At 49.1% G+C, this 24,942-nt stretch overlaps 1 protein-coding gene across 1 annotated transcript in view; it reads right to left on the bottom strand.

Moving 5' to 3' along the window:
- Positions 1-24,942, bottom strand: part of LOC147683344 (erlin-2-B-like) — a 332,794-nt gene that overhangs the window by 25,755 nt on the left and 282,097 nt on the right. The gene's annotated exons all lie outside the window — the stretch shown is intronic.

The following is a 24,942-nucleotide window of genomic DNA, read 5'->3' as shown; positions in this document are numbered from 1 at the left end:
GCGAGGGGGCTCATGTATACGTTGAAGAGGGTGGGGCTGAGTGAGGATCCTTGTGGTACGCCGCAGATGACTTCAGTGGCCTCTGACTTGAATGGTGGGAGGCGGACTCTCTGGGTTCTTCCGGTGAGGAACGAGGTGATCCAATCCAGTGCTTTTCCTTGGATTCCGATGTTTCTGTAGAAGGGTGCTATGGCAGACTGTGTTGAAGGCTGCGGAGAGGTCAAGGAGGATGAGGGCGACTGTGTCTCCATTGTCCAGTAGAGTTCGAATGTCGTCTGTTGCTGCGATGAGGGCGGTCTCCGTGCTGTGTTTGGCTCGGAAAGCCGGACTGTGAGGGGTCGAGGGATTTGTTGGTTTCGAGGAAGGCGGCGAGCTGGATGTTGACCGCTTTCTCGATGACTTTGGCTGGGAATGGAAGGAGCGAGATGGGGCGGTAGTTTTTGAGTTCGGTGGGGTCAGCTGTGGGTTTTTTCAGGAGGGCGCTAAGTTCGGCATGTTTCCAGCTTTCCGGGAAGGTGGCGGAGTTGAGGGAGCAGTTGATGACGTCTCGGAGGTGTGGTGCTATGATGGAGTGTGCTTTGTTGAAGATGTGGTGAGGGCATGGGTCTGTGGGGGATCCTGAGTGGATGGAGTTCATCAGGTGGATGGTGTCCTCAGTGGAGATTGGGTTCCAGTCCTTAAGGATGTTCAAGGGGGGTGAAGGTCCTGTAGGATGTTGGATGAGTTGGTCTCCGGGTTGGTTGTCAAAGCTGTTGTGGATGTCTGCGATTTTGTTGTGGAAGAACGAAGCTAGGGAGTCGTAGAGGGCTTGAGAGGAGGTGATGTCGTTGGAGTTGGCTGAGGGGTTGGTAAACTCTTTGACGATGTTGAATAATTCCTTGCTGTTGTGGGCGTTGTTATCTAGTCGGTCTTTGAATGCGGCTTTCTTGGCAGATCGGATTAGTTGGTGGTGTATGCGGGTGGCGTTTTTGAAGGCGTCCCTGGTGCTGGATTTTGGGTCTTTTTTCCAGGCCTTCTCGAAGGAGCGACAGAGTTTCTTCGATTTCTTAAGATCATCGTTGAACCAGGAGGCGTTCCTGCTGCCTAGTTTGATTTGACGTTTTTTCAATGGTGCTAGGATGTCGGCGCTGTTGGATAGACATTGGGTGAGGTTAATGGCTGCTAGGTCGGGGTTTGAGGAGTGGACAGGGGGGTTTTGAAGAAGCGCTGAGGAGATCTGGTCGATGGTGATTTTGTTCCAGTTTCTTCGCAGAGTAGGTTGAGGATGGTTGTGGGTTGTGGTCTTATTGTAGATAAAGTGAACGCAGCTGTGGTCCGTCCAATGTAGAGTTGTGGTGTGACTGAAGGAGACATGTTTGCTGGAGGTGAAGATGTGTGTGACCTGCGATGTGGGTGGGGGTAGTGACAAGTTGTTGGAGTCCTAGGTTGGCGAGATTGTCCAGAAGGGTGGTGGCGTTGTTGTCTTTGCTCTTTTCCAGGTGAAAGTTGAGGTCTCCCAGTAGAATGTATTCCTCGGAGGGGAGGGTGTGTGGGGTGATAAAGTCAGTGATGTCGTCGCTGAATTGTGCACGGGATCCTGGAGGTCGGTAGAGGAGGGTGCCTCTGAGAGTGGTCTTGGGATCGGTGTGGATCTGGAAGGGAAGGTGTTCGGCGCTGGAAAGGTTGACGTCAGAGCTGGTTGAGATGCGGATGGAGTTCTTATGGACGATAGCGATGCCTCCTCCTGTTTGGTCGGTGCAGTCCTTACGGATGATCTTGCATCCTTCCGGGATGGCAATGGTGATGTCTGGAGCTGATGAGGCGTTCATCCATGTTTCTGTAAGGAATGCAACGTCGGGAGAAATGGTGTCTAGTAGGTTCCAGAGGTCAATGGCGTGTCTGTGGACTGAGCGGGTGTTGAGCAAGATGCATTTTAGGTGGTTGGAGTTAGATATTAGTTGTGTGTTCGTGGATGAGGAGTTGTTCTTGGTGCTGTCGAACTTGCAGGAGTTGCAGGAGAAGGGTCCATGGGTGTGTCCAGGAGCGGCTTGGACGCAGTTGGGGAGACGGCCGGGGTTAAGGGCTAGAAGGGTGGAGGCGTCGTAAGTAATGCGGGTGGGGTGGGTGGTACGAGGGCCAGGGGGTCTGGCGCTGGGCGCGGTCCAGGCGCGGACGGGCGTAGACGGGCTTACCTTTGGCGCACCTTCGGTGCGGATTGGGCGCGATCGCTGCGCGTGAACGCTGCGCGCAGATGCATCTGTCATAAATGGATGGTGGGGGGGAGGGGCGAGGGAGGGGCAGCGGGAGGCGGGTGCGTGCTGGGGAGCCTCGCTACGAGGCACAACAAACAAAATGGCCGAATAATGTAAACAAACCCCAAATCAGGCGGCCAGTCCGATCAACAATGCACGCAGCAGGCAAACAAGACAACAAGCAAATGCGAGCGTACACTCAAAGGCCAACAATTCTGTCAATTAAAAGTGCAAAAATGCGCACGTTCAAACTACGTTACAAATGCTCTGCACTTCAAAGAGGCAAATGCTAGCGCACAATACCAATGCCAAGCGCTATGAAGATTCGGCAAATGCGAGCGCTCTGATAGTTGAAGAGCAATCAGTCACAGGTGAGGCAGTTGCAGGGAAATACCAGTCAGCCAGAGCGAGCGCTGCGGAGAGCGGCTACAAACTTGTACCAATGGTAGGCGTACACAACTTGCTTGAAGGACGGCTGGCTGCAAAAGTAACCTCTACAACTTCAGCAGGTAGGTCAAAGGCACTCAAATTCAGCAGCTCAATCTACAAGCACAAAGGTAGATATTGTATCCTCCCGAAGGGGCACCCTGATCAGAAGATTAATATTAATTACCAGGAGTTAGGGACATCACACCCCCATGCCCAACCCAGAGCCAATTGTATAACGTGGGCCAGTTATTCCTGATCAAGTTCAGGTCTCAAGGCAGGAGAAGTATAGGAAGGAAGGCGTACAGGAAACCAGAGTTGCACTGTAAGCTGCATGCATCTCCAAGCAAAGGACACTTTGGAAACTCCAAGTGTGCTGAAATGCGGACATTGCACATTCTTGTTGGTGGCAAACGGATTGCTCTAAGGCTCTCACCATTCATGGAAGAGACTCTTGCGCCATCTCCGGGTGTAGCTGACATTTGTGATCTACAAGGCATGACAGCTAAAGTTGTCTGCTCTGGCATTCAAAGAGCTCTGAGGTGCTACACCACCAATTCCCTGGTGTTCCAAACATGCCCAGAGGCGCAAAGTCTCCTGGCATAAGGTCCAAAAACCCCTCCACACCCTGCTTTTGCAGTACAACATGGCAGTGGTGTTGTATGTGAATACCTGAACCCAGACGGTAGGAAGGCTTTTTCTGGCAAGTGAAAAGCTTGTAACTCAGGTTGATGTGGAACTGAACCTCCACTGGAGACCAGAGGTCTCCTTTCCCCACCCCCTAAATGCTCAGCCCAAAACAAAGCAATGCATTGGTCACCAATGTCATCTATGGGTGGGGTAGGGAAGAGGGTTCTGCCCCATACCCAATAGCAGCCCAGATGCCATCACTGCAGGTTTTTGCAGTCTCCGCTGTAATCTCAACTTGACTGGAGAGAGCCCCCTGGTGCGGAGCCCACTGGGAATTCAGATTCCACCATAGAGCTCACATTTGCCATCTGGCATTCTTGACCATCAGGATGTAGCAGGCCATCAATCGCAGCAGCCTCAGAGTCCTCATCATTCAAATCCAAGATCAAGGTGAAAAGGGAGCACAGTGAATTGGACCACTGTGGACGGCAGATAGAGCCTGTGGCCCTTCAGTACTAGGTGTGAAAGTAAGCCTCTTGCAGGTCCAATGTTACAATCCAGGCTCCAGGGTTCAGAGCAGATAAGACATGGGCCAAGGTAAGCATCTTGAACTTTTCCATCTGCATGAAGGCGTTGATAGGACTAAGATGCACCCTCTCAATGGCTACTTTGGCCAGAGAACCTGCACCTGCACAATGGACAGATGGTCCTCCGTCAGCCTCAGCCGTTCTGAAGACAGAGGGAGGAACAGCGGTGTTCGATAAATGGTAGTGCATAGCTCCACCAGACTATCTGTAATACCACCTTGTCTGAAGTGATGTCTTGCCACCCTGGCAGAAGTACTGAATCCTGCCTCTGACGGGATGGCTCCATGTACGTAAAGATGCGCTAAACAGGCTTGAAAGCTGCAACAACTGGATGAGCAGAAGACTGGGCTTTACACTGCCACTGTGGACAGCATGGTCTGTGGAAATCCCGAAAGGACTTGGGGAGTTGTTGCACTGGTTGAACGTGTTGGAGAGAAGGAAAACCTCTCCTGTAGAACCAGAGAACGCAAAACAGGCTCAGGGTACCAGCTGTGGCCCTGCTAAACTTTGTGTTTAAGGGCCATGTCTGCCCTGGGAATCAGTCATGTCCAGCTCACAATGGAGTGGTAACTTAGCTGCATTACAACCATGTTGCGTAGTCTGAGAAAGGATGGCACAAGCTTCCTCAGGGAAGAACTTGGGCCACCAAATCCCAAAGGGCTTGGGTGTGGTGGGCCAGCAAATAGCTGACGTTCACAGAGTAAAGCGAGACCGATTGAAGAATATACTCTCTTCCCAAATGTCTCCACCCTCTTAGACTCTGTACCAGGAGGAATAGGAGGGAAAGCATTCGGGTTCACTTTTCTAGCTGAAACCTGTACCACAACTCTCTCAGGCATGTGGAGCATGGTGACTAAATAGAGATTCTCAGGCACAGGATGGTTGTACCAAGCAATCTGTCAGTTGACTGAAGGCTACAAGCAAGGCTTGGCCAAGAGGATTTCAGTGAGAGACTCATTAAATAAAAGTGGGGGCTCAGAAATAGTCTGACCAGGCTGAAGCACCTCAGTGGTCTTGACCTCTAGGGTGGGAAGGTGGAAGTCAAGCACCTCTACAGCATTCCACATCACCATTGCAAAGGATGTGCTGTCCTCAGTGGCTGAGCTTGGAGGCAAGACCAGACCAGTGTCTGGAGAGATATCCAGTCCACTGTCGCCCTGGAGATCTTTACACCATTGTCCTCATGATACAGCTGAGAAAATTCCTCTCAAGCATCATATGCCGCATTATTTGGGTCAAAGACACTGTTTGAGAGTCATAGGGATTGCTGTATTTTGCAGTATAAGAAGAGCCAGGTCACAGCCTCATTCGTAATCAGTGTGGCACTGTCTCAGAGTCAGACAGCACAATGGGTTGGCCATGACCATCAGGAATCAATGGATTGCATTCCGGTGGGGGAGACGGGCTGGTAAAAGGTCTGGAACCAAAGCTGGTATGAATCTGAGGGCAGATTCAGAGGACCCAATTGGTGCCAAGGGAGGACCCACTGGCAGAAATCCAGTTGGGGAGCATCTCAGCTTTTTGGGCCAGTAGGTGTGTCAGAGGGAGCCTATATTAGGCAAAAATGAGCAACATGGTAGTCTCAAATTCTGAATCTGGTGAGGAGTCGCCTAGAGCCCCGGAAACCTGGGCTGTAGCTGGCCTGGATTCGGAATATGCATGAGCAGGTCCAAGAGGCATGATAACACCCTTGCTGTCTCTCAGGAGACAGAGTGTCAAGACAGGGCAGAGTACCACTTGGACTTCCTACATATTGTTTCTTGAACATACCAGAAGACTTGGATGGCAAATTGTGTGGCAACAGCTTTAGGAGAAAGACCAGATTCTTCCCTGTGACTTCGACCAAAGCAGTCTCCTTCGAAGGTTAGAAACTAAAAGCTTCACCTTACGATGCTGGGTAGCCTTCGGATGCATCAAGGCACAATTGCTGCAGGCCTTGGAGTTGTGGTCTGACCCCAGGCATCCAAAGCTAGCCACATAGGGGTCTGTCACAGACTACTTTTTGCAACATTTCTTACAAGGTTGAAACCTTGCTGGTTTTAGAGGGAGACATTTCCCTCGCACATTCGTAGAGAAATTTGAAAAGGTTGGAAAAAAATGCAGTCTCCAAGAGACCTAGGGTAGCTCTCGATATGTGTCTGTTGGCGCGGAAAGAAAGGAATTGATGTCAGCACGCTTGGGAGACATCTACATAGGGCCCCAGGCAGGGCTCGAGTCCGGGTACCACGTGGGTGGACGGCATCCCCCCACTTATTTTACCAGGTGGACGCCGTCCCCCCTGCGAAACAGTTGGACTTCACTCTTTGGCCTCTCTGGGACGTGATCGGAGCGCACCTTTCGTGACGTCACTTCCTGTTGGGACATCACTTCCAGCGACAGCGTCCCCCCACTTCTAGGACTCGTGCCCTGACCCCAGGTGTCACTAACGGACTGGAGAGATGGTGTGTAGCTGTATGATGCTACCTACCTCAGTGCAGGGGTACAACTCAAAATTCTCCAACTCCATTCTGACGGCCTGGCAATGCTCTAAAGGTCAGGAATCTGCAGTTTGAAATCTCTATTAGAAGAAACGATGAATGAGTCGCAAAACACAATTGTTTAGTACATTTGAAAATAATTTCTGGATACAAACTTGGAAACTAGGGGCACTTTCTGGATTAGTAATTATGCTTTGACTCCCCCAAATGTTAGAATTTTTTATTTGTTCGCAATAAACTATGAAAGTCAAACCAGTATAAAAATAAGTGGTTGATGTTCGTTGGTCTGCTAAATGATAATTATCCCTTTCTGGGAATTGCATCAGGTGGGGTAGTTTTTAGCAAGCTCATTTACTGGATCGGTCAGCAGGTTTTAACAAGATTGACCACACTATTCTCACGGAAGTCTTGTTACCTCCATTTTGCTTGGAACCCTTCTACTTTGCTAGGAAATTTCCAAATGACTCAGCACAGCCCACTCTCTTTTCAAATACACACCTGCTTCACTCATTTAAGACAGAATTGTTTAATCATGCTGTTGACACAAACCTCTTCCGGAAAAATTGACAAGCACCTCTATGTTCATAAGTCAACAATGGCTGAAAGACCAATAACTGGAAGAAGCTGAACTCATCCAAAGAGGTTAGGGTGGCTTCAGAGCCCCCCTTCCACGCCCTCCCCTAGTGAGTAGGTAGGTGGATCCGGGCCATTAGAGCTGGGTGAATGTCCAGCTCACACCTGGGAGTTACCATGAATGAGTAGCTCGCAAATGATCCCCAGATTCTAAATGGGGTACTGGCAGTCGTTTTCAATATCTGAAATATGCTGAAAAGGAATTTCTTAAGTTTCTAAGCTCTCAATAGAGAGGTCGGGCAATAATAGATGTGGTTCATTCACAAATAGATTATGCCTCCAGCCTTTAGTTGGACTCTCTCCATTATTTTATTTGCAGCATTTACACAGTTCAGTGGCATAGCTCCTGTGTTAGTTAGGTGCTTGGGTCGAGAGTACCTGGTCATCTGTACCTTGTGAGTATTTTATCTCTAAAATCGAGAACATCCACCAGGACATCTCTGCCTGAGGGGACAGCAATGCCTTGACAAACTCACCCCTTATTACGGGGACGGGCGTTGACTTCTCGGAGCTGCCCTCGGCTTCACTTCTGTCCACTCTGCCCTTCAACCCTCCTGGAGATCCTGAGCAAGGTCAGGTCAGGCTCTCCGATTGACCCTCTGCCCGTTTCGATATTACGTTTCTTGGATGTCCCCCAACTCTCCACGATCTGCACTCTACTTAACCATTCACTCAGCTCAGCTATTGTCCCTAGTTGCTGGAAGCACGCAATGGTGACCCCGCTATTGAAAAAACCCACTGCGGACCCAAATGTTGCCTCTAATTTACGCCCCATTTCGTTACTACCGGCATTCTCCAAAATCCTAGAAAGGCATATCCATTTGTCACAATTTGTGGCAACAAACTCTCTTGTACATCCTTCCCAGTCCGGTTTCCGTCCAGGTTTCTCTACAGAAACCACCCTCCTCGGCGTTACAGAAAATCTTCGCCTGCTATTGGATCGAGGAAAAATGGCTGCACTGATTCTACTCGACCTCAGTGCAGCCTTTGATACTATATCGCACAGTATCCTTCTCAGTTACCTGGCTTCCATTGGCATTGGCGGAAAAGCCCTGGACTGGCTTACATCCTTCCTGACGGACCGTACCTTCCAAATCTTTTCTCATACGTCTACTTCTAATACTTACTTTCCCCCGCACGGTGTGCCCCAGGGTTCAATCTTTAGCCCCCTTCTTTTTAATCTTTATGTTACTCCTTTGGCCCACATTGCACAACGCTCTGGCTTGAACTTATCCACTTATGCAGATGACTCCCAAATTATATTTTCTTTATCCCAAGCTGATTCTACCTCCTCTTCCCCTCTGCAAACAGGTCTCAGCGAAATATCCTGCTGGATGAATTGTGATCTGCTAAAATTAAATGGCGGAAAGACCGAGGTCTTGGTCCTCGGAAACAAACCTGACCTTTGGAGCCCGAGGCACTGGCTATCTGCCATGGGTTCCTTACCTACCCCGTCAGAACGAGTGCGAAATCTTGGGGTGATTATTGATAGGGGTTTATCTATGAAAGATCAGGCCAACAAAGTAGCAGCCACCTGTTTCACCATCTTACGGTGGCTGAGTAAAATCTCTTGGATACTACCTTCTGACACCCAGAGATCCGTGGTGAGTGCCTTGGTGACCTCTAGGCTGGACTACAGCAACGTGCTCTATCTGGGGTCCACCAAGGCGGTCATACGCCGTCTCCAATTGGTCCAAAACGCTGCTGCACGGCTTCTCTGTGCTTGCCGGAAACAAGAGCATATTACTGAACGCCTGAGGGAACTCCATTGGCTCCGTTTTGATAATAGGGTAAAGTTCAAGGCTTTGAGCTTCATGCACAAGATCAAGACTGGAGCAGCCCCCTTGTATCTTCAGGCCCTTGTCACACCCTACTCCCCTGCCCGTTCACTCTGTTCCTCGTCTCAACATCTATTCTGTGTACCTAAGTTTAGACTCTCGAGAATGGGCGGTGGTTCCTTCGCAAAGTTGGGACCCAGAATCTGGAACTCACTTCCCCTGGATATCTGGATGGAGATCTGCCACATCCGCTTTCGCAGAGCCGTGAAAACCTGGCTTTTTGACCAATAACTTTTTTGGGGGGTTTGTTTTGCTGCATTTGTCTTTCAGCGCTGGGAAACCCTCAAGGGTAAATGTCACGCTTTATAAATTTAATAAATAAATACATAAGGGGGTCCTGGTCCTGTGACTGTGTCCAGCCGTGAGGGCAACGGCTTAGCGGGCGGAGCATTTTCTCTTGCTGTTAGGGGACAGCGGGTCCACTTTTGCGCCGTGAGGGAAACGGCCGCGAGAAACCACAATCCCCAGGTGCCCCGGGACCCGCGGTGCACTCCACACGCCACCACCAGCGACCGGAGGTGCTACAAAGCACCGGACCGCCTCCTGCATCGTGGGGGGACCTACCTGAGGTCCTGTGACTGTGTCCAGCCGTGAGGGCAACGGCTTAGCGGGCGGAGCATTTTCTCTTGCTGTCAGGAGACAGCGGGTCCACTTTCGCGCCGTGAGGGAAACGGCCGCGAGAAACCACAATCCCCAGGTGCCCCGGGACCCGCGGCGCACTCCACACGCCACCACCAGCGACCGGAGGTGCTACAAAGCACCGGACCGCCTTCTGCATCGTGGGGGGACCTACCTGAGGTCCTGTGACTGTGTCCAGCCGTGAGGGCAACGGCTTAGCGGGCGGAGCATTTTCTCTTGCTGTCAGGGGACAGCGGGTCCACTTTCGCGCCGTGAGGGAAACGGCCGCGAGAAACCACAATCCCCAGGTGCCCCGGGACCCGCGGCGCACTCCACACGCCACCACCAGCGACCGGAGGGGCTACAAAGCACCGGACCGCCTCCCGCCCCGCGGGACGCGCGCGGACAAGCGCCGGGCAAAGGGCGGGCCCTCTGTGGCCCTCGGAGGCACAAGGAGGACGGGACGGGCCACCACTCTTGGCCCCATCATAGGAGAAGGTACAGCCAGTTTATATCCTTTCAATCCTTACCGTTCTACCTACCCACACTGGTCCCCGGGATCCTGTCTTCCACCTACCATGTCCATCTGGGAAGAGCTGAATGCCCTGTGTGGCACAAATGATATTCCGGATACTGCAACCCCCCCCATAGTGACCAGAGTCACTGATCAAACAATTAGCACTCCCCAGGCTTCCCCCAATATTACCCTCTCTCTATCCAATGATTGCAGCCCCTCTTTACCTGGCCCCAACCCAGCCTCATCAACGTTGGATAAAGCTGAGACTCGTCCGAATGACTTTGTATCCCCCCTACAATTGACCCTTTTGGCCCAAATCGAGCACCTATTACACACTGCTCTATCTCCATTGATAGCAAAAATCAATGACTTGGGGGACAGGCTGTCCAGGATCGAAACATCTGTAATAAGGTCAATTCCAACACCTGGAAACGCTGTTATATCTACATGTTCCATCCCCACTAACATCCAGGAAAGGTCTATCAACAATGCCCCCAGGATACCTCAAACCTGTGACTCCCCTGTTATACCACCCATTCAATCTGGTCGCAGTGATACTCTGAATTCTGTACATGCCCCACATAGAGTTCCTATTATCCCACTAGAAAGAGGACATCGTATTGATCTACCCCCTGAAGCCGCCCCATATGTCACCGTTCTTTCTGGGGTCCCTGCACTCAGCCCAGGCACACGTGAATTACATCAGGGCCTACTGAATAAAGCCATTTATTGGCTCAAAAACAATAGACCATTACCATCTACGCTAGACGGTGGGATACTGAGTGTCAGAAGGGTGGGGTGGCTTGGTCATCTGCCCAAAAATGTTCCGGGGGACTTGATTTTAATCAAATTCAAACGCAGGAACATTACCCCCTTTTTGCGATCTACCCAGCCCAAACTTAGAGATGGTTCCATCTGTATTTGGGACATGCATGACTTTTACCCTGGTTCCCGAGTACCAAATCACCATAACACTGGATGAAAAAGTGGGATTTTTGTGTATCTTGAGTTTTTGATCTGCTTTGAATCATTGATTTGCTAAACTATTTTAGTTGGGTTAAACGTATTCCCTCTTAAGTATGCAATGTTATGTTGAGTTGTTTTTGTATTTATGTATTTGTTTTTGCTGCTTTTATGGTTTTAATCTCAAAAGCCGAATAAAGCTTATTTTGATTTGAAATACATAAATATAATTGTGTGGGCTTCGATTTAGAAAGCGGATAGAATTTATTGTATTCGGTGTGGTTGAAAGGTCCCTTAAAGCTGTCCGGCAGTTTTTTTTTTAATGGCTCTTCAATCTGCCAATTATCATACATTTAAGTAGAACTGAGCTGGCTGTGTTGTGTGTTTACAGATAAATTGCAGAGCTGGCCATCCTAACGTGCACCTGCCCAATAATTGTATCTTCGGCCTAATTGTTTTCTATGGGCCATTATAGTTATTTCCCATGAGAATCTTCGCACTACATCACAAATCATGGTAACGCTTTCTCATAACAGCTTCGAGAAACAGTCCAGATACAGTGTATCCAGCTCTCTCAAGCAGACTACACCACCCAGGTCAATGGCCAAGAAAAAGTGTGGATCTCATAGACCATGACCTTGTGGGCACAGGTCATCTTGCGCACACCTAACAGGTATGCCATTATGATATACTGGAGCCCTACTGATTTTTCTGTGAAAATTCTCATTGGTTAAGATTCCGTAGGGAAGGGGAATAATATAGAATAATGTTGCCTAGTTTCATATTTACTTTCTGCTCATTTTTAGTCACAACCATTTTGTGTCATTTGTGACTATAGTTCTACACATATTCTGCACTAGTTTGACTTCTTTTAAAGCTTCATAAAACACTAGTCAAATTTCTTGTTTGTGCTTGATTTGGGGAAAAGGATGAGGGGAAGACAAGAAATAATCTGTGGGGTGTGGCAGGTAACGTTGTTCATAATGTGAATTACTTTAAAGTAAACATGAGCGAGATTCGTGAGGCAGCATTTACCTGTTTTTCCCACTCCAGATGGTTAGTTGCTATAACTCTACTGCCAGAGTGTTAAAGGAAACCTACCAGGTATGCCTGATGTGGCCTAACACGCAACATCTGCTCCAATCTAGAAAACACTTTTTCTGCATATAAAACTCCTAGATGACTATCTTTCATACAAACAGTAAACACCATCATCTTTCCATCGTAATCATATTCTGTGTGATGTTAGTTCGCAGAAGTGCATAGTTGTGAATCTAAAATGCCAAAGGGCAATATTATAAATGATCCATAACATTGCATTAAGAAATGGGAAACTGCGGTCTTCAAAAGCAGAGGGTGTGTTAAAAAGTGGGAAAAGATATTGACCCCCTGGAAAAAGTACAGAGAAATGAGCTTATAGGACTGAACGGTATTGGGGCTCTCCACTGCCTGAAAATATCCTGTAAACATGCTGCTTTTAGAGTACTGTGCCTGCCTTCCTGGGCACGGATGGGAATGCTTATTGTACTGTATGGTCTATTGAGCTATGTTGATAAAAAGAATAAAATTTAAAAAAAATGGGAAACTGGAAAGTTTGCCAAGGAAAGCCCCATGACTGTGCCTCTGCATGCATTTCCCACTTCTCTTCCTTTTTCCACCAACAGGCCTCTGTTAATTTTTCCTCTGCTTTTTTATCTATATTTCTCTTTTTTTTCTGGCAAATTTGTGTAGCGCCTAACACAGCATGAGCTTGGTTTAGGGTTCCTTTAATTTTGGTAATTAATCAATGAAATGGGGCTATGCTGGGAAAGGATACTAAGGAGAAAATGATGCTTGCATGAAGAAGGCTGTTAATTCTCTGAAAATAGTACACTGGGGTATTAATTTAATTAAAGTCAAAAGATTTCTTTATTTCCAAGAAATACACTATTATAGAAATATTGCACATGACCCAATTCATTAACATTTAATTACAAATATCATAAAATCAGCAGTGCAGAACAATTATTTAGATCGATTCCACCGATAGCAAACATAGAACAGTACAAAAAATAAAATGTCTAACTAAAATTCATAAGATAATCAGCAGATCATTATCCCACACTTATTAAAACATTTAAAAGAGTACAAATTAACTAGCAGCATGCAACTCATCTTGCCAACCAGCAAACATTATAAAGTGTAAAAGTGCAGAGCCACATTTTTGAACTCGGAGTCACATTCAATAAAACCTCACTAATAAAGCCAGTTTTCCCATTACAAGGCCAGTGTCTTGAACAAGGCACCCTCCTAATATAGTTCACATCAGCCTACCAGTTCAAAACATCACTATCGACCTGAGAGAGGCAACAGCAGGGATCTGAGACACTAAACAGAAGCCGAGGCATAAGAAGGTATAATTTTGAACAGTTATTGGCCAATAGCAATAGCTACAACCTGAGAAGCAAGGTTACATATCAGGCTCAGGCCAATTTCTCTCAACTGTATCCCAAACTTTTTAAAAACAGGTCAAAGAAGGAATATGCTACTTACCAGTATGCATCTGTTCTTGGCATGTAGGGCTGCTGACAATCATATCTGTGCATAGATCGCCGCCTAGTGTTGGGTCCGGATGATTGCACATTGTTGTCCTGGAAGAGTCTTCGAAGTATCACGAGATAGGTGGCTCCTCCCCTGGACTACAGTGCGCATGGGCGTCCTCTCCATCCTCAGATTGTTTTTCGCCATTATGGCAGAGATGGAGTGTAGTGCTGAAAGTGATGACCATGCTTGAAAATGATTCTGAGTGCTACAGCTGCGACAGGCACCGGGGAGGAGGATGGGCGATATGAATGTCAGCAGCCCTACATACCAAGAACAGATGCATACTGGTAACTAGCATATTCCGTTCAAGGCATGTGGGCTGCTGAATTCATATCTGTGCATATAATAAATAGCAGTTACCTCCTTAGCGGCGGTTGCCCGTGCCAGCTGCAGCAGTCTGAAAGAGAGTTCTGAGAACAGCCTGTCCTACAGCAGCTTGCTGTTTGGAGTGTACATCTACGCAGTAGTGTTTGGTAAATGTATGCATGGTGGTCCATGTGGCTGCTCTATATATATCCTCTAGAGGAATGTTACCCAGGAAAGCCATGGATGCCCCTAGCTTGCGTGTGGAATGCGCTCTTGGGGGAACTGTTAAAGTGCGTTTAGCCTTTTGATAACAGATTTGAATGCATTTAACAATCCATCTGGCTATACCTGATTTGGAAATAGGGTTGCCTTTGTGTTGTGGAGAGAAGGCAACAAACAGTTGTTTAGTCTTTCTAAAGTCTTTTGTCCTATGTAATACAGGAGAGCCCTTTTAACATCTAAGGTGTGCAGTGCTCTGTCTGCCACTGAATCTGGGTTTGGAAAGAAAACTGGCAGTTCTATGTTTTGATTAATGTGGAACTGCGAGATTACCTTTGGCATGAACTTGGGGTTGGTGCGCAGCACCACCCTATTAGCATGAATTTGCAGGTAGGGCTCTTGAAGTGTCAGGGCTTGAAGCTCACTGACTCTTCGTAGAGATGTGATGGCAATCAGAAAAGCCACTTTCCATGTAAGAAACTGTATCTCACAAGAATGGAGAGGCTCAAAGGGGGGGCCCCCATGAGCCTGGTGAGAACGATGTTTAAATTCCAGACGGGTGAAGGATGGTGTCTGGGAGGGATGACTCTTTGAAGGCCTTCTAAGAAGGCTTTAATGGCAGGCACTCTGAAGAGGGAAAGATGCTGCCTGTTTTGAAGATAAGCGGCCATAGCAGCTAAATGTATCCTAATGGAACTATACGCTAGATTGCATCGATACAGATGCAGCAAGTAACATATAATGTTTTGCGTTGCCGCATCTAGCGGATTAATGTCATTGTTGGAACAGTATATGACAAAGCGTTTCCATTTGGCTGCATAGCATGCCCTAGTTGTAGGTCGCCTTGCCTCTTTGATGATGTTCATACACTCAGGGGGCAAGTCGAGGTAGCCAAACTATGACCTCAGGAGCCAGATCTCTAGGCTCAACTGTTGCGGATCTGGGTGCTGAATGTCTCCACGGCTCTGAGTGAGGAGGCGGGGAGTGAGACGCAGCCGTTGGTGTGGCACCACTGAAAGTTCCAGGAACGTGGTGTACCAAGCTTGCTGTGCCCACGTTGGAGCAACCAGGATGAGCGTCATGGAGTGCTGCCTCAGTTTGCGTGCCACCAGCGGTATGAGTGGGGCCGGGGGAAAAGCGTACGCAAATCTGCCTGACCAGTTCATCCATATCGCATTGCTCTGAGACTGCGGGTGTGGGAATCTGGCGGCGAAGCTTTGGCATTTTGCGTTTTCTTTTGTGGTGAAGAGGTCGATCTCTGGATGACCCCACTGCTGGAAGTACAGTTGGAGCACCGAGGGGTGAATCTCCCACTCGTGCATCTGATGACTGTGCCTGCTGAGCAGGTCCGCCATTTGGTTGTCTACGCCCGGGAGAGGTTCAGAGGAAGATGTTCCTCTGAATGGCCCACTTCCACATGCTCTGGGCTAGGTGAGATAGCTGCGGGGAGTGTGTGCCTCCCTGTTTCTGGATGTAATACATGGCAGTCATGTTGTCCGTCCGGATCAACACGACTTTGTTGCACAGGTGCAACTTGAACGCTTTCAGAGCCATGAAGATTGCCAGCAGCTCCAAAAGATTGATATGCATCTTCTGCTGTTGCGCCGTCCATAGTCCCTGCACAGTGTAATGGAGGACATGCGCTCCCCAACCCTGGAGAGATGCGTCCGTTGTTCGCACTATCTGTGGGACAGGCTCTTGGAACGGTCGTCCCTTGCAAAGGTTTTGTGGATTCCACCAATGCAGAGAGTTGTATGCACGACCGGTCACCAACACTAGGTCCTTTAGATGCCCATGAGCCTGGTTCCACTGTCGTGCTAAGCATGCTTGAAGGGGACGCATGTGCAGCCTCGCGTGCGGGACTATGAATATGCAGGAGGCCATCATACCGATCATCTGCATGAACACCTGCGCTGGGAGCGAATGTTGAGGCCTGAACCTCCGAATGAGCAGCTGCATGCTGTTGACTCTGGCAGAATTTGGCTGCGCTGTCGCCGTCAGAGTGTTCAATGTTGCCCCTAGGTACTGTCGCACATGGGCGGGCTGCAGGTGCGACTGTGTAGTTGAGTGAGAACCCTAGACTGTGAAGGAGGTGAATTGTGCGAGACATATGGCTGGCACACTGCTGGGCCGACTTTGCTTGAACAAGCCAGTCGTACAGGTAGGGATAGACATGAATGTGTTGTCTTCGAAGGTGCACAGCCACCGTCGCCAAGCACTTGGTGAACACTCTGGGGGCAGTGGTGACCCCGAAAGGCAGGACCTTGAATTGGTAATGCTGATCGTTGATGGTGAACCAGAGATATTTTTTGTGACTTGAGTGAATGGGGATGTGGAAATATGCATCCTTGGGGTCCAGGGTCGCCAGGAAGTCGCCCTGACTGAGCAACGGCAGGACCTGCTGTAAGGTTAACATATGAAAGTGTTCTGACAGGATGTATTGGTTGAGGGGTCTGAGGTCTAGAATGGGCCGCAGGGAACCATCCTTTTTTAAGTGCATGTGCTCTGCGGACATAGGACGGTGCCTTGGGGGTATGTTGGGGGGGGGGGGGGGGATGTGGAGGTTAGTTCTAGACAATAGCCGTATTGGATAAGTTGTCTCACCCACCTGTCCGTGGTAATGCTTTCCCAGACTGGCAGGAACTGCTGGAATCTTCCCCCGACAGGTGTTAGATGGTCGGGGGGGCAGTGACAGGGTGTCACTGTTTGTTGGGAGCGGAGGATCTGGCACCATTATTGCCACGTCCTCTGCCCTTGGCGCTGTTCCCACGGTATCCACCCCTGGTATTCTTTGTATAGGTGGATTACGTGCTTCATTTGGTGTATTGGGCTTGCTGTAAAGCCTGTCCTCTAGAGGCTCCCCTATTACCGGAGCGACGAAAGGAACTGCCCCGAAACTGCTGTGACTGCAGAGCCCCCATGGATTTTGCTGTCTCAGTGTCCTTTTTTATTTTTTCGAGGGTTGTGTCTACCTCGGGGCCGAAGAGGAAGTCTGGGTTAACCGGCTGGTTGAGCAGAGTTGTTTGAATCTCGGGTTTGAACCCAGAGAGGCGGAGCCATGCGTGACGTCTTAACATTACACTAGTGTTAATGGCCCTACCTAGCTGCCGTGTCCGCCGCATCTAGTGCACATTTGATGGATGCATTAGAAACTAACTTCCCCTCTTGTATGACCATTTCTGCTCCCTCTTTGTAAACATCAGGCAGGTGTTGCAACAACTGTTCTAGCGTGTCGTAGTGAGTGTAGGAAGGTACCTCCTGACTATGGTTGCCCCCAACTTTTTGCCCTGTGTTTTAGCTGGTTTTGGACATAGTCGACCTGGGACCCTGCCAATCAGGACCCCAGGCCTACTGCTCTCTCTTTAAAATGGATTCCATGTACCCTAGGTACATTTCCAATTGGGACTGGGCCACCTTATCAGACCCTGTAACTCAGGGCATAGGTGTACCCAGGGCCTACCAGGGGCTGAAGCATGTATTATGCCACCCCTGGCTGGCCTCCTAAATTTGACACAACTGGCTGCATGACAGCTGGGGCAAAGTCGTGTAATCACCCTTTGCTGTAGATATAGTATACCTATATCTAACCCTAAAAATGGACACACAGATTCCTATCAGTCACTCCTATGGCAGGCCTTGACAATCCTGAAGGCAGAGTGCTTGGAATCGTGTGAGATGGTGCTCTGGCATGAGCTGAGCCTGTCTGCAGCTTGCGGAACCAAGTCCTAATAGCTGTTCCATGATATCGCATACCATATACTCTTAAGTGCATTATAATCCTCGCGGTTAAATGCTATCTTTGGTATTGCTTTATCAAAACATGTCGAGTAAGGTGTCATACGAATTGGAATACTAACCCCTCGCCAATTCTGGCGACGGGGTTAGCATTCCACCCTTCTAGAGGGACACGACATGTATGTAACTGTGAACCCCGGTTAAAGTTAACTGAAGCCTCAGCTCCACAAAATGGATCCTGCCACCACAGACACGAGTCTGACCCCCTGCAGCTGGGAGTCCTTCCAGCGAGGGGAGCCTGGACAAAGGGTTTCCTGTCAGGGGCGGTGCTAGCACCGTCCCAGACATGGTTTTGTGTATCCTGGGTAGGCAGGGCTTTACAGGAAGGTGACTGCTGAGTGGCACCCCGGTGCTCACTACGCATAGGCCGGTCAGAACCAGTTCCAGGGGCACACCAGCCCCTGGCCTGGGGAAAGTCCGGCATGGCAGAGGGGTGTAACCACCCCCCTCCTAGTCCCACCCATAGGCAGGACCTAGTCACCGGGTCAGCCCCCTTTTTTAGTATAAAGATAGGAGCGGGCCCCCTGTTCAAATTAGATCATCTTTGGAATCAAGACACGACTTTCTGCGAAAGACATCAAGATTTCCTTCTTCAAGATTCTCCCTTGTGGCTAAGGAGTAGTCACCCTGCATCAAGCGGGCACCATCCTAAGAACATTGCAGTCTGCTGCAAGTCCTTCTTCACGAATCCGACGACCCAGCTCGACGAGACCCGGCTTCCCTGGCACCTCTGACCTCTACTCACCTCTACAGCAAAGCTGAGAACTGTGAGTGTGACGAGACCTCGAGGGACCGACGATCGCCAAGACTGCACGACTTCTTTGCAACAAGCCCACTGTGTGCTCCACTGGTGAGTGCTTTGGGGTCCGAGAAGCCCCAACCCTGAGCAGCTCCAGCACCGAAGATCAGCCCTCCAGCATCTCCACGATCTGCGTGGGGCCCTTCTGCTTTTGCCTGCTCACCGCGCTGTGTGGCTACTAGCCGGCTGGCTTGTGGCCTTCTGCACGACGCCCGACGACATCACTGCTGCTGGTCTGGTTGCTCCAGACTGGCCCTTGCTTCCTTCTTCAAGAGAGGCACCCCGGACCCTCCTGGTCCACTCCAGACGCCATTTTGAGTCCACCGCGTGGGCTTGAATTTGCCAAGGCTTTGTTGCCCAATCCTGGGTCCAGCGACGCCGACAGCTTCAATCTTCGTGGGACAGCTCGCTCCTCCATCCTGGTCGCCGACAACGCCTCCTGGTCCGTGAGATCTGCGAGCACAGCGTCAGCCACTCACCTAGTCGAGGTGACTACCATCCGGTGCCCTCCTGGTGCCACCTGACTACTGGCTAGTAGTCTCGAACTTGGTCCCCTCTGCTTTCAGGTGTCATCTTCCTTCGATCCAGGCTTGGATCCATCGAACTTTCTTCACTGGTCGCCTGCCAGCAACTTCTTTCTTCCAGGCTCCTGGTCCGTCTACGAGGATTCCCGACGTCTTTTGAGACCTATGCAGCTGCAGCCCCTGGGCTAGGTAACTTCGGCATTTCGGTGCCCCAGCATAGCCTCACTATCCAAGGGTCAGAATCCACTTTCGTTTTCCTCCTACCAGGTCGGGTTCGCCCGAGAACACTAACTTTGTCTTTACTAGCTACCATAGACTTTGTCCCGCATCACGCGTGAGTGCACACTCTGCACCCGAGTCCCCTGGGTCTCCTAGAAGTAATCTGAAGATTCTATAGTCAAGATCTAGCGATTCCAAAGCCTATTAGTACTGTACTTACCTGCTAGTAATTTCGCATTCCACTTTCAGAGTATATGGTTTTCCGTGCCCCTCGGGCATTTGTATATACTGTGCTAACTTAAGTATTTTCGTAAGAGTTTTGTTTTGTGCTTAGTACCCTGTCCTCATAAAGAGTACAGGGCTGTTGTGAATCTTAATAAATAACTTGTTTATTTTCATAACACTTGTGTGGTGTCCTTTCACTTGGTGTTCAAGGGGTATATGTGTGGTAAACAGCTGGCTTAACATGCCCTCTCGAGTCTTTAGCCTTAGACTGCTCATATCCACGCTACTAGGATAGCTGGTCTATAAGGTTGACTTACAACCAATCATCAATAAGGGTTGCTGGACTGATACATAGTGTTCACTAGAATAGTGAGCACTGCATATCAGGCCACCTTCTCACAGTGAGCCCTATCGTATCTAGCCAATAGGGCCTGTGTATTGGAAATCCTCCAAATATTAGCAGCCTGTGCTGCCACTCGCTTTCCTGACGCCTCCAAGATCTTCGATTCTTTGTCCTGAGGAGGAGCGTCACCACTAGTTTGCGAGTTTGCCCTCTTGCGAGCATTGGCCCCTACGAGGGAATCCAATGGGAGTTGGCCTTTGATGTAGGTGGGGTCCACTGGAGCAGGCCTATATTTTTTTTCAATCCTTGGGTTGATAACCCTTGCTTTTGTGGGCTCTTTGAAAATGTCCGCAGCATGCTTAAGGACCCCCTTTAGCATAGGCAAAGTTTTAGTGGATCTTTCAGAGGTGGAGAAAGTGTCAAATAAGAAATCTTCTTCCACTGGTTCTGCGTGCATTTCCACGTCATGGTTAAGGGCTGCCCTCTCTCTCAAAGCGTTAAACGCCGCCGTGTCTTCAGTAGGCGAGGGTTTGACATTGTAGGACTGAGTGTCCGGTGCAGCTTGTGGATCATCAGGATCTACAGTTTGATCTAGGGCAACAGACCACTGCTGAGGTTCCTCTTGATCAGTGTCAGCGTGATAAGCGAAGGCCGCCTGACCATATTCATCACCCATGTCCTCCTCGCTTTGTGCTGGAGAATATGTCATCTGTTGTGAATAGTGCTCAACGTGTTCAAAGATAACTGGTGAGGTGGCAGAGTATTTCTTCCGTTTAAGAGGGATTTTATAAGCCTCCAAAGGATGTTCATGGCGCAATCTTCCGTTTATGGATGGTAAGCCTGCCCGATTCAGAGTCGATGAAGAGTTTCGACTGGTTGTCGTACGAGGATTCATGGAACACAACCCTTTCAGGGGTGGACTTCGAAGGCGCAGACAAGGTTCTTGAAGGGTCAGTGCCTTTGGGGTGAGCCGTCGGCGGAAGACGAATTTAATCGGAGGTTGCCCGACCGTTTTGGAGGCCGCCGTAGTGGTCGATTCGAGCTGCTTCGGCGTCTCAGTAGTGCGCTTGCTCAAGTGCGTTGACTCGAGCACCTGGTGCGTAGTATGCACGGCCTTGGGCGTCGAAGCCACTGGCTGTTTCGGGTCGGCTTTGGGTGTCGACTCGAGTTGCTTGCTTAGAAGCGGTTTGAGCACTGAAATCTTCGGCTCGATGGCCTTCTTGGCCTGGAGGCCTTTGGGTTTGTCACAATGTTTGTGCGTCGACGTCGACTGCGTCGAGGTGACGTGCTTGACAGTAGAGCCCTGCTGTGACGCTCCAGTCTTCGAGGCGACGGCCCCTTTCGACGCCGAAGGGTAGTCGATAGTCTTTGACTTGACCGGCGTCGACGTCGATCCAACGACCACCTTAAGGAGTTTCGGTTTCGATATCTCCACTGTAGGTTTCGGTTTAGATTTTGAGGAATCGACCGATGGCTCTTTTGAAGTATTCTTAGCCTGGCTTGGACGCGGGGCTATAGAACGTAAAGTAAGATCTTGGCTAAGGCCTTTCGGCGATGCCTCGACCTGAGCCGTAGGGAGCGTATTGTCAGTAGTAGGCCCCGCTACTGCGGGTGGGCCTGGCTCATCACTGGAGTCGTCATCGACGGCTCCGATGGCCCCTTCGTCGTCCTCTACCTCAACAACGTCTTCTTCAGGGACGTATTCCTCATCGTGGTCGTCCACCTCGAAGTTGGAGTCATGCTCCGATGCTGGTTCCGACTGGACGTCAGGATCCTCTTCCACTTCTTCGTCTTCGGCGCCTTCTTAGTCACCGGCCTCGAAGATGTTGACCGGCTCTGGCGTCTTCTTGGAGCAGAACTTGGACCAGGCCATACAGCTGGCCTCGTCGTGCTCGGGGGATAAACATTTATTGCACACCGGGTGCACATCGATGTGGGGGTATTTCGAATTACAGACGGGGCACCGTTTGAACGGGCTCCGATCCATCGTCGACATAGTCCGGGCCTTTGGTGCCGAAAGCGAAAAACCGCTTCCGACGTCCGGTTCGAAGAACTGGAAGAGAAACAGGCACCGAAAGAGAGACAATACCGACGCTTCAAAGGCCTTTTAGCCTTAGGAAAGAGTTAATACAAAGTTTCCGAACTGGAGTCGAGAAAGTACATCCAAACCCAATGGCAGAAAAAAACAATCTGAGGATGGAGAGGATGCCCATGCGCACTGTAGTCCAGGGGAGGAGCCTCCTATCTCGTGATACTTCGAAGACTCTTCCAGGACAACAATGTGCAATCATCCGGACCCAACACTAGGTGGCGATCTATGCACAGATATGAATTCAGCAGCCCACATGCCTCGAACTCTTCTTCCTTTCCTCGAGGAAGAATAAACAATCCATCAGTAGGTGGATCACAGAGTACTTTCTACCCCGCGTACAAGGATACTGGCCATTGTTCTCTGCTATTTTATTTTTTAGCCCTGTCATTCCCCAACCAGGGTCAAGTCCAATTCTCGCAGAAACTTATCAGGGATTTTATATAAGTACGGGAAAAGGTTGGTGCTCTCTTGTCAAATTAGGAAGGGTATGGCTGAGCTCTTGTTCTTCAGATACAGAACTTCTTCTCTCCAGCCTGTTTTAACAGCACATCGCATGAGGGTACTCCATATTTCACTAATTTGTAATACTTCGGCTACTTCAAGGCGCATGCCAGGGACTTCAACATATCGTCACAGGGCTCCTCTTAGCAGGGAAGAGTGACATTACCTCAGGTAAGACCAAGGTACTCAAAGCAGTACATTGTGTGGGCAAACTATTGTCCCCCATAGCTTTGTGAACAAGGGTACCAAAGAATCGAAAGAAAGTTGTTGGACCAAAGGGCCTTGAATTAAAACGTTTTGTGTATCCAGTGTTAGAGGATCTTAGTCTCTTCTGCCAATCCCCTCTGTGAATTAAGGTGAGAATTTGGGAGAAACTAAGGTGCAAATGGCTGGCTGGGCAGAAACCCTATCCTTCAGTCTGAGAAAACGTTTGATATATTCTGTTTTGAAGCTGGTTACAGAACGTATCAGGAAGCTCTATATAGGGAGTTACAATTAGCACAAGAACCCAAATCAAAATGAGACAGACAAGAGTGTTTAAGTATATAGGTAATGTCCATAGACAAGCTTTACTAAAATGTATTTTGTTTTACCACAACGGTAAATGTATTTAATTATTTTTTGAGCATCTTGGCCACTGTGGAGGATATTCACAAAGTTACATTTACAAATGAGTAAGCCTATACATGGAAATGTACCCTTAAACTTTGCAGCAACTTTACTATTTTTGGTTATTTACCATTTAAGAGTGTAAAATTACTACTAAGCGTAGTTTTGCACGTCTCCCTCATTTTAAGGGCTGAAGTCTGAAAAAACATCAAATACAACTAATATTACACTAGCAGTAACTTTATGACCGCATTTTAAGTCCCGCACACTTGGCGGCGACATCCGCTACCGCACAGCTTTCCAAACTTTTCATGTTGGTGACACACCTTTTGGTGAAAAAATTTTCAGGGACACGGTAACGCGAGGAAGCGCAGCGAGCAAGCCCGAACCACCTATGGTGGGTTCAGGCCCCACACCCTACACATACATACCCCACCCCACACACAACCCCACACACAACATCCCACACACACCCCACCCACACACACCCCACACAACCCCCACACATAACCCCTCACACACACCCCACACACACACACCCCACCCACACACTCGCCACACATCCCCCCACACACAACCCAACAGACACCACCCCACAGACACCACCCCACACACACACCCCACACACACACCCCCCACATCCCCCCCAACACACATAACCCATGCACACCCCCACCCCCCCACACAACCCCCCACACACAACCCCACACACACACACACACCCACACCCTCTCACACACACCACACACACACACACCCACACAACCCCCACACACACCACACCACACACACACACCCACACCCACACCCCCCACCCACACACACCCCACACACACCCCACACACACACACACCCCACACACACACACCCCACACACCCCACACACACACAACCCACACACACACCCACACAACCCCACACACAACTCCACACACAACTCCACACACATACAAAAATGCAAGTGTCTGTCTGTAACACAACTGGTGCTCATGTAAAGCGCTCTGATACCTTTGGCTCTAGTTTGTTCAACAAAAAAAGTTTGGCAAAAGCTGCATGGTAAAGCGTAAAGGATGTTTTCTACCATTATTTATCAACTTAATTGCTTTCTTAGAAGAGCTCCTGCTCAAATTAAGCACTGCCCTACTTCCTTTACTTCTCATCCGTTTTCCATGGCCGGAGCTGGATAAAGATTAAAGTGTCCAGCTTGTAGTCATAAACTGAACTCTGTCTGCTTCTTAAAAACTGCAATAGACGTGGAACCAAAACAAGGTGCAGTCGGGTGGTGCGAGTCCATTCTAAAACCTCTGTATTCAGTGAGGCCACGGACAAACTCTAAATCTTGACTGTTGTAGGCGAACCATGTATGACTGAGGTTGTTTTAAACGGGCTAGAATGTTTAAAGAAGAAAGAAAGTATTCATTGTTATTGAAATTTCAGCTCTAGTTTTGCTACAATGGGCACGCGGAAAGCCACAGAGGGCCCGGAAAAGGGGAAATCACCAACAATAAGGAAAAATGCAGCTGAGAATTGCACTCTAGAAAAGATTGATGACTTGATAGAAGAAGTCGAGTCACTATTGAATAGTAAACATAAGACCCAGAAATGTTACAGGAATTAAACCAAATAGCTGTAGAGGGCTCAAACTAGTGTCAGGGGCAAGGAGGGTACACCGACAATAACGTGTTCAAATAAGTATTCACCACTAGCCTCTGCAACATTGTTAGATGATGGAAGCATTCCATTTTTATCTCAAAATCCTAACCAAATTTTGCGCCCACAACATATTAACCAACAAGCTCAAATAAAA

The sequence above is a fragment of the Lissotriton vulgaris genome, chromosome 11 (genome assembly GCF_964263255.1).
Source record: "Lissotriton vulgaris chromosome 11, aLisVul1.2, whole genome shotgun sequence".
In the NCBI taxonomy this organism is placed as follows: Eukaryota; Metazoa; Chordata; class Amphibia; order Caudata; family Salamandridae; genus Lissotriton; species Lissotriton vulgaris.
This window is presented reverse-complemented; position numbering and strand designations above follow the sequence as displayed.